Source organism: Triticum dicoccoides, chromosome 3B (assembly GCF_002162155.2).
Source record: "Triticum dicoccoides isolate Atlit2015 ecotype Zavitan chromosome 3B, WEW_v2.0, whole genome shotgun sequence".
Lineage (NCBI taxonomy): Eukaryota > Viridiplantae > Streptophyta > Magnoliopsida > Poales > Poaceae > Triticum > Triticum dicoccoides.
Window position 1 is genome coordinate 742881014 of NC_041385.1, and position 18109 is coordinate 742899122.

Below are 18109 nucleotides of genomic sequence, written 5' to 3' on the forward strand. Positions count from 1 at the left end.
TTGCTGCCGCGACTACGACCGAACTTGGCCCCGAGAACGAGCCCCAGGGCCTAGAGTCGAGGGAGCACGGCAGTTTCCGGGAAGAAACGTGGTTTCGCATTCCCCAGTCCATAAGAGGATGCATGATGAAGGATGAAAGACTTATCTGATAGCTCAGCCCTCGGCAACTCTGATTTGGCGTGGACAATTCTTGGCACTCACAGCCTCCGGCGATACTGGCTTGTCGGGAAGGCTCCTATCTTCAGCAAAGAACTTTGACGTTCTCGATGCCGGCTTCCGGCAAGCTGATTGCCAGGAAGGCTTTTATCTTCAGCAGAGAACTTTGACGTTCTCGATGCTGGCTTCCGGCAAGCTGGTTGCCAGGAAGGCTTTTATCTTCAGCAGAGAACCTTGACGTTCTCGATGCCGGCTTCCGGCAATCTGGTTGCCAGGAAGGCTTTTATCTTCAGCAGAGAACCTTGACATTCTCGATGTCGGCTTCCGGCAAGCTGGTTGCCAGGAAGGCTTTTATCTTCAGCAGAGAGCCTTGACGTTCTCGATGCCGGCTTCCAGCAAGCTGGTTGCCAGGAAGGCTTTTATCTTCAGCAGAGAACTTTGACGTTCTCGATGCCGGCTTCCGGCAAGCTGGTTGCCAGGAAGGCTTTTATCTTCAGCAGAGAACTTTGACGTTCTCGATGCCGGCTTCCGGTGAGCTCGTTGCCAGGAAGGCTTTTATCTTCAGCAGAGAACTTTGACGTTCTCGATGCCGGCTTCCGGCAAGCTGGTTGCCGGGAAGGCTTTTATCTTCAGCAGAGAACCTTGACGTTCTCGATGCCGGCTTCCGGCAAGCTTGTTGCCAGGAAGGCTTTTGGTGAAGAACTTCGTTGTTCTTGACACCGGCTCCCGGCAAGATCGTTGCCAGAAAGGCTTATGGCGAAGAATTTCGTTGTTCTTGACACCGGCTCCCGGCAAGATCGTTGCCGGAAAGGCTTATGGCGAAGAACTTCGTTGTTCTTGACACCGGAAAGATTGGCCCTAAGGACGTCGCCAGCCCCCGGGCCATAACTGTGTTCAAACATAGCAAGTGATTAGCGTCCGGAGTGCACTCAACTTGCTTGCGAATTTCGACTTTTGCTGCATATTCCCTATGCCTGCTGGAATGCTTTCCGGTGCATATGATCCAGCCAGTAGCGCTTGAGGGAACGGGCCCTTAGCGGCTATTCGGGAACAACGCCTCCCGGAAAGGTTTACCTTCTTGGTTCTAGCGCAACTACACAAGTTGCCGAGTGGACTCGAGGCAATCATGGAGCGCAACTAGCCCCGAGAAGGCTCCTCGGCATACAGGTCTATGCAGAAATCTCAAATAAATAGTGCATGCTATCTTCCTGTTCAACCCCTCTTTGTACGTCCACCCTATGCTTTCTACGGAAACTTGCCGGTGCAGGCACCCTTGCCGCGAGCGCCGAGTGCGGAACTTCAGCAGCCTGCTGGCGGGGTCGCTACCGACAAGTAATCTTATCGCAACTAGTTGCAGCTCGCTTAAGTTGTTGAGCGGACTCGAAACAAAGTAAGGGCGCTAGCAGCTCTCTTAAGTTGCTGAGCAGACTCGAAGCAATGTAAGGGTGCTAGCAGCTCACTTAAGTTGTTGAGCGGACTCGAAACAAAGTAAGGGCGCGACTAGCTACGAGTTGATTCCTCCGCGCACAGGTTTTTCATACAAAGAACAAGATCTCCAAGGCGGATAACTTTATATAGAAAGGAAATATCTAAAATTTTGCACGACTTAGCTTTTTTTCTGTTGCCGCACTGGCGTCGTTCTTTTGCTCGCCCGCTCCTTGGGAGCCATGACGATGAGGATTTAGCTTGCGTGCCCGCCGGATCGGGTTCGCACGATCTCGACGCCCCCTACCTGGCGCGCCAGAGATGTCGGGGGCGATGCTGATTCCCGCCAACACCTATGGGGACAGGGCCCCTTTTCGGTTCGGTGGGGGGCGGAGAGTGCACAAAGAGCGGATCGGGGCAGTGCACACGGGGAGATTTTTACCCAGCTTCGGGCCGCACGGATGCGTAAAACCCTACTGCTGCTTGTTTGTGTATATTGGATTCTTGCTCAGGAGCGATGGACGCTGCCAGACTGAGCGTAAGAGTGTCTCTGGTGTTGAACGAGCCGAGCTGGCCGAGTCTCTGAACTCCCCGACCCTCGGAACCCTTTCTACGTTGCGCTTGGGCCTCCTTTTATACTCAAGGGGTCACCGACAGGGGGCAATGTAAACAAGAAGGGTAAAAATGGAAAAGGATGTGGTAGGTGCAGCTACCGCTACTGTGGATACAGTGCACCCTACCTAACTCTGACGGCAGGGGACAAGGGCATTAAATGCCTGTCTGAGTCTCCTAAACAGTGCAAAAGGTGACCGTTAGGAGTGCCACCGTTTGCCACGATGGGCTTCTCTTCATCTCCGCTTGCCACCACGTACCCCTAGCTGCACGGCCTCCCGCCACGTGCGCTCTGGGAGAGTCCCAGAGCGACACGTTAGCAGGTGAGCTGGAGCGCGGGCACGTAGTGGGGGTTTCCCGCGGCAAGCTCCTTGCCGCGGCCGTCGTCTTGTCGCGTCCGGAAGCTTGTCGCTCGCCGGACCTTGCCGGGACACAGGGCGCGTCGCGGCAAGCTTTCTTGGTATGTCTTGAGTGGCCTTCCCGGCAAGCTCCTCTTGCCGGGGTCTTGTCTCTTCCCGCCAAGCTCCTCTTGCCGGGGCCTTGGTTGGCCTTCCCGGCAAGCTCCTCTTACCGGGGCCTCAGTTGGCCTTCTCGGCAAGCTCCTCTTACCGGGGCCTTGGTTTGAGTACTTTGTTCTTGAATGGTCTTCAAGGGAACCACAGAGGGTCCACGCGGTCACCCGGCAAGCCTTGCCGCGGGGCGCTGCAACTGCCCGTGCACGAGTTCGGGGTAATAGGGTACCCCTACTCTAGTACACCGACAGATCCTTTCTAGAGAAGGAGTTTCTCTCGAAAGAAGTGTGTGGGAGGAAAGTAGAACTTGATGAGATAACTGTATCTACTCCCTTATTGGAAAGTAGTTCATCATGAGAACCGGTTCCTGTGACAACTACACCAATTAGTGAGGAAGCTAATGATAATGATCATGAAACTTCAGATCAAGTTTCTACTAAACCTCGTAGGTCTACCAGAGTAAGATCCGCACTAGAGTGGTACGGTAATCCTATTCTGGAAGTAATGTTACTTGACCATGATGAACCTGCGAACTATGAGGAAGCGATGATGAGCCCGGATTCCGCAAAATGGCTAGAAGCCATGAAATCTGAGATGGGATCCATGTATGAAAACAAAGTATGGACTTTGGTTTGACTTGCCCGATGATCGGCAAGCCATTGAGAATAAATGGATCTTTAAGAAGAAGACTGATGCTGATGGTAATATAACTGTCTATAAAGCTCGACTTGTTGCAAAAGGTTTTCGACAAGTTCAAGGGGTTGACTACGATGAGACTTTCTCACCCGTAGCGATGCTTAAGTCCGTCCGAATCATGTTAGCTATTGCTGCATTTCATGATTATGAAATTTGGCAAATGGATGTCAAGACTGCATTCTTGAATGGATTTCTAGAAGAAGAGTTGTATAAGATGCAGCCGGAAGGTTTTGTTGATCCAAAAGGTGCTGACAAAGTGTGCAAGCTCCAGCGTTCCATTTATGGACTGGTGCAAGCATCTCGGAGTTGGAATAAATGCTTTGATAGTGTGATCAAAGCATATGGTTTTATACAGACTTTTGGAGAAGCCTGTATTTACAAGAAAGTCAGTGGGAGCTCTGTAGCATTTCTAATTTTATATGTAGATGACATATTATTAATTGGAAATGATATAGAGTTTCTGGATAGCATAAAAGAATACTTGAATAAAAGTTTTTCAATGAAAGACCTCGGTGAAGCTGCTTACATATTGGGCATCAAGATCTATAGAGATAGATCAAGACGCTTAATAGGACTTTCACAAAGAACATACCTTGACAAAATTTTGAAAAAGTTCAAAATGGATCAGGCAAAGAAAGGATTCTTGCCTGTGCTACAAGGCGTGAAGTTGAGTCAAACTCAATGCCCGACCACAACAGGAGATAGAGAGAAAATGAGAAATGTTCCCTATGCTTCAGCCATAGGCTCTATCATGTATGCAATGCTGTGTACCAGACCTGACGTATGCTTAGCAATAAGCTTGGCAGGAAGGTACCAAACTAATCCAGGAGTGGATCACTGGACAGCGGTCAAGAACATCCTGAAATACCTGAAAAGGACTAAGGATATGTTTCTCGTATATGGAGGTGACAAAGAGCTAGTCGTAAACGGTTACATCGATGCAAGCTTTGACACTGATCCGGACGATTCTAAATCGCAAACCGGATACGTGTTTTTATTAAACGGTGGAGCTGTAAGTTGGTGCAGTTCTAAACAAAGCGTCGTAGCGGGATCTACATGTGAAGCTAAGTACATAGCTGCTTCGGAAGCAACAAATGAAGGAGTCTGGATGAAGGAGTTCATTTCCGATCTAGGTGTCATACCTAGTGCATCGGGACCAATGAAGATCTTCTGTGACAATACTGGTGCAATTGCCTTGGCAAAGGAATCCAGATTTCACAAGAGGACCAAGCACATCAAGAGACGCTTCAATTCCATTCGGGACCAAGTCCAAGTGGGAGACATAGAGATTTGCAAGATACATACGGATCTGAATGTTGCAGACCCATTGACTAAGCCTCTCGCACGAGCAAAACATGATCAGCACCAAGACTCCATGGGTGTTAGAATCATTACTATGTAATCTAGATTATTGACTCTAGTGCAAGTGGGATACTGAAGGAAATATGCCCTAGAGGCAATAATAAAGTTATTATTTATTTCCTCATATCATGATAAATGTTTATTATTCATGCTAGAATTGTATTAACCGGAAACATGATACATGTGTGAATACATAGACAAACATAAAGTCACTAGTATGCCTCTACTTGACTAGCTCATTAATCAAAGATGGTTATGTTTCCTAACCATAGACATGTGTTGTCATTTGATTAATGGGATCACATCATTAGGATAATGATGTGATTGACATGACCCATTCCGTTAGCCTAGCACTTGATCGTTTAGTATATTGCTATTGCTTTCTTCATGACTTATACAAAGTTCCTGCAACTATGAGATTGTGCAACTCCCGTTTACCGGAAGAACACTTTGTGTGCTACCAAACGTCACAACGTAACTGGGTGATTTTAAAGGTGCTCTACAGGTGTTTCCTAAGGTACATGTTGGGTTGGCATAATTCGAGATTAGGTTTTGTCACTCCGATTGTCGGAGAGGTATCTCTGGGCCCTCTCGGTAATACTCATCACCTAAGCCTTGCAAGCATTGTAACTAATGAGTTAGTTATAAGATGATGTGTTACAGAACGAGTAAAGAGACTTGCCGGTAACGAGATTGAACTAGGTATTGGATATCGACGATCAAATCTCGGGCAAGTAACATACCGATGACAAAGGGAACAACGTATGTTGCTATGCGGTTTGACCGATAAAGATCTTCATAGAATATGTAGGAACCAATATGGGCATCCAGGTCCCGCTATTGGTTATTGACCGAGAATGGTTCTAGGTCATGTCTACATAGTTCTCGAACCCGTAGGGTCCGCACGCTTAACGTTACGATGACAGTTTTATTATGAGTTTATAAGTTTTGATGTACCGAAGTTTGTTCGGAGTCCCGGATGTGATCACGGACATGACGAGGAGTCTCAAAATGATCGAGACATAAAGATTGATATATTGGACGACTATATTCGGACACCGGAAGTGTTCCGGGTGATTTCGGAGAAAACCGAAGTGCCGGGGGCCTCATGGGCCTTAGGGGAAAGGAGAGAGGGGCGGCCAGCATGGGCCGTGCCCCCCCTCCCCCCTCTGGTCCGAATTGGACTAGGAGGGGGGGCGGCGCCCCCCCCCCCTTTCCTTCCCCCTCTCCCCCTTCCTTCCCCCTCCTAGTAGGAGTAGGAAAGGAGGAGTCCTACTCCTACTAGGAGGAGGATTCCTCCTCCCTTGGCGCGCCCAAGGGGCCGGCCAGCCTCCCCCCTTGCTCCTTTATATACGGGGGCAGGGGGGCACCCCAGAACACACAAGTTGATCTACGGATCGTTCCTTAGCCGTGTGCGGTGCCCCCCTCCACCATATTCCACCTCGGTCATATCGTCGCGGAGTTTAGGCGAAGCCCTACGCCGGTAGAACATCATCATCGTCACCACGCCGTCGTGCTGATGGAACTCATCCCCGACACCCTGCTGGATCAGAGTCTGGGGATCGTCATTGAGCTGAACGTGTGCTGAAGTCGGAGGTGCCGTACGTTCGGTACTTGGATCGGTCGGATTGCGAAGACGTACGACTACATCAACCGCGTTGTCATAACGCTTCCGCTTACGGTCTACGAGGGTACGTGGACAACACTCTCCCCTCTCGTTGCTATGCCATCACCATGATCTTGCGTGTGCGTAGGAAACTTTTTGAAATTACTACGTTCCCCAACAGCCCCACCCAAGGGGTGCCCCCGGTCATGGATCTCATCATCACCCTATGCTCCCCGCGACCGGCGCAGACATTGGTATCGACCACTACCGGCAGCGTGGGCTGCCCCCGCCCTCTACCATGCGGCGTCGGAACCGTGCCACTGCATAGTCCTCTGACTACGTCGCGTCGTCGTCCCTGCACGCTTGCCGTGCTCCTCGTGGCGCGCGAGCTGCTGCGGTGCATGCTAGCGGAAGGCGGTCGCGATGCCTTACTCGCCTGCCCCTGCTGTGTCTGCTTGATGCCACCTAGGAGGCGTGGCACCTTTCTGCATCTGTCGGTGTCGTATACACCTCTGGGGACCGGCCTCCGCCCCTGCTGCGTCTGCTTGTCCACCTGGGCGGCCCGGAGCGCCTCGCGGGGGTGGGTCTGCATGTGGAGCGGCCCCCCTGGCACATGCAGCGCACCCCCAGGGCATGACCGGTTTAGACGGGCTCCATCAAGGCAATGACAAAGAGCCGCCCCCAGGCTGGCGTGGCAGGATATCAGAGATGATGGACAATGGAGCAGAAGGACTGTGGGCTGGCCTCATGGCGATGGCCCCTGGTGCCTCCGTGACGCTGTTGGTGGGCTCGTTGTACGGACAAAGGAGAGCCCCGTACACCTTCCCCCCGCCGTCTGAGACGTTAGGATTGCCAAGGACAGACGGGATCGGGACCTCCTACGAGCCAACCCAGCACCTCACCAGTACCTTCGATAGCAATGGTCGCCAGCTATGACCAATATCTTTGGAACATGTCGCGCTAACCTTCAATCGCAGGCAAACATGGTGGCGCGCCTCCGGACATCGGCCCCACCTTAGGAAGGCAGGGCACGCCCGGTGATCGCGTGGGGGAAGCCCTGCGTTAGAGCTCCCACCGCATCATGAGGAGCAGGGCGCCACCACTACAGTGGCATGTGTCATCTTGAAGTGCGTCCTCCGCCAGGGAAGGCGCCGGCGAGCCCTTCCCCCAGCCGAGGGCCTGCAACCACCCGACCATCGCCTGCGTAGCCCCTTACCCCTTGGTCCTTTCCTAGTTTCCGGATGCCCCAATGATGGTTGGGGCATGCGTGGGATGAGGTCCCTTCCTTGGAGGAAAGAAGTGCCCTCAAGTCTCCGCTTGTGACACTCTTACGTAATAATGAGTGGGGATGTACACACCCTGGAGTCTCCTGAGCGCTGTCCCTGAGCCTCACGGGGGCTCCCACCCATGTCCAAGTGGAAGCACCATGCTCCAGGTTGGTAGTCGACACTGTCCTCCAATGGCTATGCCCACGCCTAGTGGAAGCACTGAGCTCCGCGCTGCTGAGAAGACTAGTGTAGATGCCGGACACGGCCGTCTTTCTCGCTCTCTTTTGTAATTTGATTTGCTACTTTTGGAATGAAATTTGAAGTTTCATACACGTGTTTAAAAAGGGGGGAATTTTACGATTCGCTGTGTTTCTTTGTTCTCCGATTTGTGTTTGAGAGGCACGGCTCCTGCCTGCTGCTCTCCCCCAAATGCCCCACAAGCAGGGGCTGGGTGTGGTGTACATGCCTGAGCTTGCCCAAGCGGCATCAGGCCCCCCTCGGGCCAAGGATATAACTACCGCGAGCCCGCCCGTGTGCACACCTTGCCAAAGCTTTGGCGTTTGGCTCCTCGCGCGGTGCTCTCGAGCGAGCCAGCCGGCACACACCATGCCCGGCATCCGGCTCTGGGCCTCACGGGTGCTCAACACTGGGCGCCCCCTACAATCCCGTGAAGCTCGACACCAGGCAGAGGCACACCAGGAGGCCTTAAGTTCTCGCAAGCCCCTCCTGAGATTCCATGGATTGGGGGCCCCGGAGGACTCGCCCAGGAGAAGCGCGTCTCTGCGATACAAGAACCCATCCAAGACTGCGAACACAAAGATAAGCCATGCCAACTACTCTAGTCAGGAGCCCTCCAGCTCACGACAACATGTTTTTAAAATTAATTTAAAGGGCATATCATTGTTCCATGTATTACAGGGGACCCCCTCCAAAAAATGCTTTCACGCCCCGCAAGGCCATACCCAAAATTTTGGCAGGAAAACATGGGAATACAAGCCTAGCAGGATGCGCTACCGCCGGTGTCGATGTTGTTGTCGTCATCATCAACTCCGCCCTCTTCGGCCGCGAGTGCAGCCACGTTGTCTGCAAGGGAAGATTCCGCAATCAGGTTGTCCACATGGCCATCCACCCAGCTCGCCAGGTCGCCCTCGGTTACTTCGGCACGGTGGCTAATGCGGCGTTGAAGTCGAAGTCGGGATCAAGGCTTAGTAGCCAGCTGAAGACGCGCGAGAACGCGCGCCTAAGGAGGTCTCGGCTCTTCTCTCCGACGAGTTGGTGCACCCTCACGCCCCCGCCTTTGAGGCAGGTCACGACCTGGGTGGAGAAGCAGAGGTAGCCGGCATCATCAGCTTCGTACGGGCGGGAGCTGCTCCCACCTCAGATGGTGTCGAGGGCCCGGTTGGCACTGACCCTGAGTGACGGTGTCCTGGACTAGGGGGTACTCACCACGTCATCTCCCAACCAGCTGGATCGGGCCGAGGACCCCCATGGCGGTTTACTCATGGGACACTTCGGGCAGCCCATGCCACATACAAGGGAGATCCCACAAAGACTTGGCGCACAAGACAAGGACTCTCCTAAACTCCAGGCCTCTAGTGTGTAATATAAACCGAGGCCAGGCTAGTCAATAGACAACATCTAATATTCATTAGAACAATCTCGTGGTAGTTACATGTACTCTGTACTACACCCATATGAATACAATCAAAAGCAGGATGTAGGGTATTATCTCTTTGAGAGAGCCCAAACCTGGGTAAAACCCTGTGTCCATGTTACCATCACTCCAAGACGCCTATCTTAGGACCCCTACTACGAGATATGCTAGATTTCACACTGACATTGGTGCTTTCATTGAGAGCCTACTGGCAATTTTCACGGTGCAATGGGAATTTGGATCATTTCTGGCGCGATCTACGCATCGGAGCCGAGCTTTATTGCCGATGTCAGCTTCTTCATTGCCGGCTCGACTGGTCACCTCGGCTGGACCGAGGACCGCTCTTCATGTCAGATCATCAAGATCAGATGGATACTTTCATCATCATCAACTCAAATCTCAAGCGAGACCATGGAAAAGTCATCCATGGAGCTCGGGGTCTCAACTTCAACATTGCCCTCGTGTGATCGCATAGTTTTTTCTGTACAACAGACTTGTTTTCGCTGCCACCGCCTCCCCGGAAGTCGATCTGACGAACCCTTTGGTGGAATTGTGCAGAATCGATTATACAACAACCATGTAAAAATTCATCACCTTGCAATGGAGGAATCTCCGGTGATCTATGATATACCAGAGACCCATCGAGTCTGGATGGGAATCTGGACAAGTTTAGGGCGTGGTCTCTAGAGCCTATCTTGGAGGTCATTTGTAAGATCCAACAATTCATCTTCTGTGGAATTTCCATATCTACCGCCTCTCAAAATCTTAGCTCAATCTGACCGTTTAAACTCGGGGAACCTTCCGATTAGTGCATCACTTTTCAGATCTGTTTTTTGCGCGAATACGAATCCGACCTGAGTTCATCTTTCTTCATGAACGGGATATTGGACAACCTTTTCTGAAGAATCTCTTTGGAGGGTATTGTGTTTTGTTTCCGAATACATGCTCAGAAATTTTGCTCCTTTTCAGAGGTAATCTTCACCGTCGCGCCGGTGTCAAACCAGCCCTTGCTCCACGTCTGCCAACCTGCGCTAGACAGATCGTTGCTTCATCGAGCCGAGCCCAATCTTATCGGATCATTAGCTCGACAAGCCGAACAAGAGTTCGGCATCACAAAGGCTAAATTATCACAAACACCATCGCCCCACAGATTGCACGGGTCAGGCACGCCGACATCACCGCTCGGTCACTTCATCAATCCGGCATTGAACACATCACAAGTTATGATCAGCGTCGGCATGGCCGAGCCATAGTTTCTTCAAACCGATGTCTGCCATGTCAAACCGCTTCAACACCTCGGCTGGCATGGTGGCTACAACATCACCTTACCGACCTGCTCCGTCACCTTGTCTGGACCGGGGGCTTCGCCATCTCTTCATCAACCTACTCCGGAGACTTCGACGTCACTAGCCGACCAGCTTCATCACTTGAGTTGAACTGGGGGCTTTGCCTTGGCGAGCCAACCTTTGCCAGCATCACTATGCCGTTGCTTCATCTCCCATCAGGCAATGGGCGTGCGGTGAGGGAGTCCTAGATTAAGGGGTCCTCGGATGGCCGGACTATGTTACATGGGCCAGATTGTTGGGCTATACAAGATTGAAGAGTCTCTCCCATGTCCGGATGGGACTCTCCTTGGCGTGGAAGGCAAGCTTGGCGACTGGATATGTAGATTCCTTTCTCTGTAACCGACTTTGTACAACCCTAGTCCCCTCCAGTGTCTATATAAACTGGAGGGCTTAGTCCGTAGAGGCAGATTCATAATCCTCATAGGCTAGACTCCTAGGGTTTAGCCATTCCAATCTCGTGGTAGATCAACTCTTGTAATACAGATATCATCAAGATCAATATAGCAGGAAGTAGGGTATTACCTCGATAGAGAGGGCCCGAACATGGGTAAACATCGTGTCCCCCGTCTCTAGTTACCATCGACCTTAGATGCATAGTTCGGGACCGTCTACCCGAGATTCGCCGGTTTTGACACCGACATTGGTGCTTTCATTGAGAGTTCTGCTGCGTCATCACCAGAAAGTTTCCGATGGCTCCATCAATCATCTGCAACAATGCAGTCCAGGGTGAGGTTTTCCTCCCCAGACAGATCTTCGTATTCGGCGGCTTCGCACTGCGGGTCAACTCGCTTGGCCATCTAGAGAAGATCAACAGCTATGCCCCTGGCCATCAGGCCAGGTTTGGAAGCTTGAATTACACCACCTACATCCGCGGAGACTTGATCTTCGACGGATTCGAGCCCATGACAGCCGCACCCTGCCGCCACGATGAACATGACTTAAATCTGTCATCGGACCATGCTCAGGAGATAGAGACTGTGACTGCTCTGGCCCTAGGTCCGGAGCAGATTGCGCCATCCGAGGATGGGAAGCTCAACCCCGCCATGGAAGCCACAGACTCAGCGGCGTTGGAGCCGAACACAGATCCGACCTTGAACGAGGCCAGTGTCGTTGGAACCTCGGACTCGTCTCCGTCCATAGGTTCCGAACCGCGTACATCCGCGCCCATCGATCAGGCGCCGATCATTGAGATCAGCTTCGCGGATATCTTCCGGCACTCACCTTTAGGCGATGTGCTAAACTCATTAAAGGCCCTTGCCTTATCTGGGGATTCTCAGCCGAACTATATCCGGTTCAAATTGGAAGCTGAGAGCGGAGAATTCTGATCCCCACCCACCACCCACTTCATAGCCACTGTTGAAGATTTAACCGACATGCTCGATTACGACTCCAAAGACATCGACGGTATGGACGACGATGCCGGAGAGGAGCGGACGCAAGAGCCACCGTGCATAGGGCGCTGGATGGCCACCTCCTCGTATGACGTATATATGGTGGATACACCCAAGGAAAACAATGGTGATGACAAAAAGGATCCAGTCGAGGATAAGCCTCCTGAGAAGCAGCCAAAGCGTCGACATCAGCGGCGCCGCTCTAAATCACGCCATGGGAAAACAGTGATACCGGCACAGGAGAAAATAATACTCCGGACGAGGCCGAAGACAATGAAGACCCCGTTGATTCAACTTCTGAACAGGACGAATGGGAAGACGGGCGAGTTAGCCCTGATGAACAGGCCATGATTGAAGACTCGGAGGACAGTAATTACATGCCGCTCTCCGAGGACGAGGTGAGCCTCAGCGACAAAGAATTTATCATGCCTGAGGAACCCGTCGAGCAGGAGCACTTTAAACGCCGACTAATAGCCAGTGCAAAGAGCTTGAAGAAGAAGTAGCAGCAGCTTCAAGCTGATCAAGATCTGCTCAATGAAAGATGGACTAAGGTCCTGGCAGCCGAGGAATACGGCCTCGAGCGCCCAACCAAAAGTTACCCAAAGCAAAAATTGCTACCTGAATTCAATGATGAGGCGCTAGAGCCCGTCCTATCAGTGCATAATGCGGCTGACTGACCACCACGTGGTCGGGATAAAGCGGAAACTTAAACCGAACACCAGCCCGCGCTACCTCACTGAAAAAATAGAAACACAGCAGCTCGGGGATACACACATGACCTGCGGCATGACATAGAAGATAGAGCAGGCCAGACCAGATCGATCTATGGATCGCGGGGGCATGCCCCAAATGCGCGACGACGACCACCTTGCCGGACGTGACAAATACAAACCTATCCGGGCCGAATACCGCAGACCAGCTCCACCCGAGCTGCGTCGTGACGTGGCCCACGCTGCACACTCCCTATGATTCACTGTTGAAGTAATGGAACATGAATTCCCAGAAGGGTTTAAACCCGTAAACATTGAATCATATGATGGGACAACAGATCCCGCGGTATGGATTGAGGACTTTCTTCTCCATATCCATATGGCCCGCGGTGATGATCTCCACGCCATCAAGTATCTCCCGCTAAAACTCAAGGGACCAGCTCGGCACTGGTTGAACAGTCCGCCCGAAAACTCCTTCGGCAGTTGGGAGGATTTGGAAGACGCTTTTCTTGACAACTTCCTGTTGGGTTTCGTAGTAATTTCAAAAAATTTCCTACGCACACGCAAGATCATGTGATGCATAGCAACAAGGAGAGAGTGTTGTCTACGTACCCAACGCAGACCGACTGCGGAAGCGATGACACGACGTAGAGGAAGTAGTCGTACGTCTTCACGATCCAACCGATCAAGCACCGAAACTACGGCACCTCCGAGTTCGAGCACACGTTCAGCTCGATGACGATCCCCGGACTCCGATCCAGCAAAGTGTCGGGGAAGAGTTCCGTCAGCACGACGGCGTGGTGACGATCTTGATGAACTACAGCAGCAGGGCTTCGCCTAAACTCCGCTACAGTATTATCGAGGTATATGGTGGCAGGGGGCACCGCACACGGCTAAGGAATAGATCACGTGGATCAACTTGTGTGTTCATGGGGTGCCCCTTGCCTCAGTATATAAAGGATGGAGGAGGAGGAGGCCGGCCAAGGCAGAGGTGCGGCCAGGGTGGGGAGTCCTACTAGGACTCCAAGTCCTAGTAGGAGTCCACCAAGAGGGGAGGAAGGGAGAAGGAATAGGAGGAGAAGGAGAGGTGGCCGGCCCCCTTTTCCCTAGTCCAATTCGGACTAGAGGGGAGGGGGGGCGCAGCCTTTTTCTCCTCTTCCCACTAAAGCCCATCAAGGCCCAATACTCTTCCCCGTATTCCCGTAACTCCCCGGTACTCCCGAAAATACCCGAATCACTCGGAACCTTTCCGAACTCCAAATATAGTCGTCCAATATATCGATCTTTACGTCTCGACCATTTCGAGACTCCTCGTCATGTCCCCGATCTCATCCGGGACTCCGAACTCCTTCGGTACATCAAAACTCATAAACTCATAATATAACTGTCATCGAAACCTTAAGCGTGCATACCCTACGGGTTCGAGAACAATGTAGACATGACCGAGACACGTCTCCGGTCAATAACCAATAGCGGGACCTGGATGCCCATATTGGCTCCTACATATTCTACGAAGATCTTTATCGGTCAGACCGCATAACGACATACGTTGTTCCCTTCGTCATCGGTATGTTACTTGCCCGAGATTTGATCGTCGGTATCCAATACCTAGTTCAATCTCGTTACCGGCAAGTCTCTTTACTCGTTCCGTAATACATCATCTCACAACTAACATATTAGTTGCAGTGCTTGCAAGGCTTATGTGATGTGCATTACCGAGAGGGCCCAGAGATACCTCTCCGACAATCGGAGTGACAAATCCTAATCTCGAAATACGCCAACCCAACATCTACCTTTGGAGACACCTGTAATGCTCCTTTATAATCACCCAGTTACGTTGTGACGTTTGGTAGCACCCAAAGTGTTCCTCCGGCAAACGGGAGTTGCATAATCTCATAGTCATAGGAACATGTATAAGTCATGAAGAAAGCAATAGCAACATACTAAACGATCAGGTGCTAAGCTAATGGAATAGGTCATGTCAATCAGATCATTCAACTAATGATGTGACCTCGTTAATCAAATAACAACTCATTGTTCATGGTCAGGAAACATAACCATCTTTGATTAACGAGCTAGTCAAGTAGAGGCATACTAGTGACACTCTGTTTGTCTATGTATTCACACATGTATTATGTTTCCGGTTAATACAATTCTAGCATGAATAATAAACATTTATCATGATATAAGGAAATAAATAATAACTTTATTATTGCCTCTAGGGCATATTTCCTTCAGTCTCCCACTTGCACTAGAGTCAATAATCTAGTTCACACCGCCATGTGATTTAACAGCAATAGTTCACATCACCATGTGATTAACACCCATAGTTCACATCGCTATGTGACCAACACCCAAAGGGTTTACTAGATTCAGTAATCTAGTTCACATCGCTATGTGATTAACACCCAAGGAGTACTAAGGTGTGATCATGTTTTGCTTGTGAGAGAATCTTAGTCAACGGGTCTGCCACATTCAGATCCTCATGTATTTTGCAAATTTCTATGTCAACAATGCTCTGCATGGAGCTACTCTAGCTAATTGCTCCCACTTTCAATATGTATCTAGATCGAGACTTAGAGTCATCTAGATTAGTGTCAAACTTGCATCGGTGTAACCCTTTACGACGAACCTTTTTCCATAATCGAGAAACATATCCTTATTCCACTAAGGACAATTTTGACCGCTCTCCAGTGATCTACTCCTAGATCACTATTGTACTCCCTTGCCAAACTCAGTGGTATGGCATACAATAGATCTGGTATACAGCATGGCATACTTTATAGAACCTATGACTGAGGCATAGGGAATGACTTTCATTCTCTTTCTATTTTCTGCCGTGGTCGGGCTTTGAGTCTTACTCAACTTCACACCTTGCAACACAGGCAAGAACTCCTTCTTTGACTGTTCCATTTTGAACTATTTCAAAAATTTATCAAGGTATGTATTCATTGAAAAATCTTATCAAGCGTCTTCATCTATCTATATAGATCTTGATGCTCAATGTGTAAGCAGCTTCACCAAGGTCTTTCTTTGAAAAACTTTTATTCAAGTATCCTTTCATGCTTTGCAGAATAATTCTACATTATTTCTGATCAACAATATGTCATTCACATATACTTATCAGAAATGTTGTAGTGCTCCCACTCACTTTCTTGTAAATACAGGCTTCACCGTAAGTCTGTACAAAAACTATATGCTTTGATCAACTTATCAAAGCGTATATTCCAACTCCGAGATTCTTGCACCAGTCCATAAATGGATCGCTGGAGCTTGCACACTTTGTTAGCTCCCTTTGGATCGAAAAAACCTTCCGGTTGCATCATATACAACTCTTCTTCCAGAAATCCATTCAGGAATGCAGTTTTGACATCCATCTGCCAAATTTCATAATCATAAAATGCGGCAATTGCTAACATGATTTGGACAGACTTTTAAGCATCGATACGAGTAAGAAAATCTCATCGTATTCAACACCTTGAACTTTGTCAAAAACCTTTTTCGACAAGTCTAGCTTTGTAGATAGTAACACTACTATCAACGTCCGTCTTCCTGTTGAAGATCCATTTATTCTTAATGACTCACCGATCATCGGGCAAGTCAATCAAAGTCTACACTTTGTTCTCATACATGGATCATATCTCAGATTTCATGGCTTCAAGCCATTTCGTGGAATCTGGGCTCATCATTGCTTCCTCATAGTTCGTAGGTTCATCATGGTCTAGTAACATGACTTCCAGAACATGATTACTACACCACTTTGGTGCGGATCTTACTCTGGAAGACCTACGAGGTTCTGTAGTAACTTGATCTGAAGTTTCATGATCAATATCATTAGCTTCCTCACTAATTGGTGTATTTGTCACAGGAACTGATTTCTGTGATGAACTACTTTCCAATAAGGGAGTAGGTACAGTTACCTTATCAAGTTCTACTTTCCTCCCACTCACTTCTTTCGAGAGAAACTCCTTCTCTGGAAAGGATCTATTATCAGCAACAAATTTGCCTTCGGATCTGTGATAGAAGGTGTACCCAACAATTTCCTTTGGGTATTCTATGAAGACGCACTTCTCTGATTTGGGTTCGAGCTTATCAAGTTGAAAAACCTTTTTTTTCTTATAAGCATCACAACTCCAAACTTTAAGAAATGACAGCTTAGGTTTACTGCTAAACCATAGTTCATACAGTGTCGTCTCAACAGATTTAGATGGTGCCCTATTTTAAAACGTGAATGCAGCTGTCTCTAATGCATAACCCCAAAACGATAGTGGTAAAGAGATATCATAGATCGCACCATATCAAATAAAGTGCGGTTACGACGTTCGGACACACCATAACGATGTGGTGTTCCAGGTGGCGTGAGCTGTGAAACTATTCCACATTGTTTTAATTGAAGACCAAACTCGTAACTCAAATATTTGTCCCCGCGATCAGATCGCAGAAACTTTATTTTCTTGTTACGATGATTTTTCCACTTCACTCTGAAATTCTTTGAACCTTTCAACTATTTCAGACTTATGTTTCATCAAGTAGATATACCCATATCTGCTCAAATCATCTTGTGAAGGTCAGAAAACAACGATGCTTGCCACGAGCATCAGCACTCATTGGATCGCATACATCGGTATGTATTATTTCCAATAAGTCAGTAGCTCGTTCCATTGTTCTGGAGAACGGAGTTTTATTCATCTTGCCCAAAAGGCACAGTTCGCAAGCATCAAGTGATTCATAATCAAGTGATTCCAAAATTCCATCAGTATGGAGTTTCTTCATGCGATTTACACCAATATGACCTAAACGGCAGTGCTACAAACAAGTTGCACTTATCATTATTAACTTTGCATCTTTTGGTTTCAATATTATGATTATGTGTATCACTACGATCGAGATCCAACAAACTATTTTCATTGGGTGTGTAACCATATAAGGTTCTATTCATGTAAACAGAACAACAATTTATTCTCTTACTTAAATGAATAATCGTATTACAATAAACATGATCAAATCATATTCATGCTCAACGCAAACACCAAATAACACTTATCTAGGTTCAACACTAATCCCGAAAGTATAGGGAGTGTGTGACGATGATCATATCAATCTTGGAACCACTTCCAACACATATCGTCACTTCACCCTTAACTAGTCTCTGTTTATTCTGCAACTCCCGTTTCGAGTTACTAATCTTAGCAACTGAACTAGTATCAAATACTGAGGGTTTGCGATAAACACTAGTAAAGTACACATCAATAACATGTATATCAAATATACTTATGTTCACTTTGCCATCCTTCTTATCCGTCAATCACTTGGGGTAGATCCGCTTCCAGTGACCAGTCCCTTTGCAGTAGAAACACTTAGTCTCAGGCTT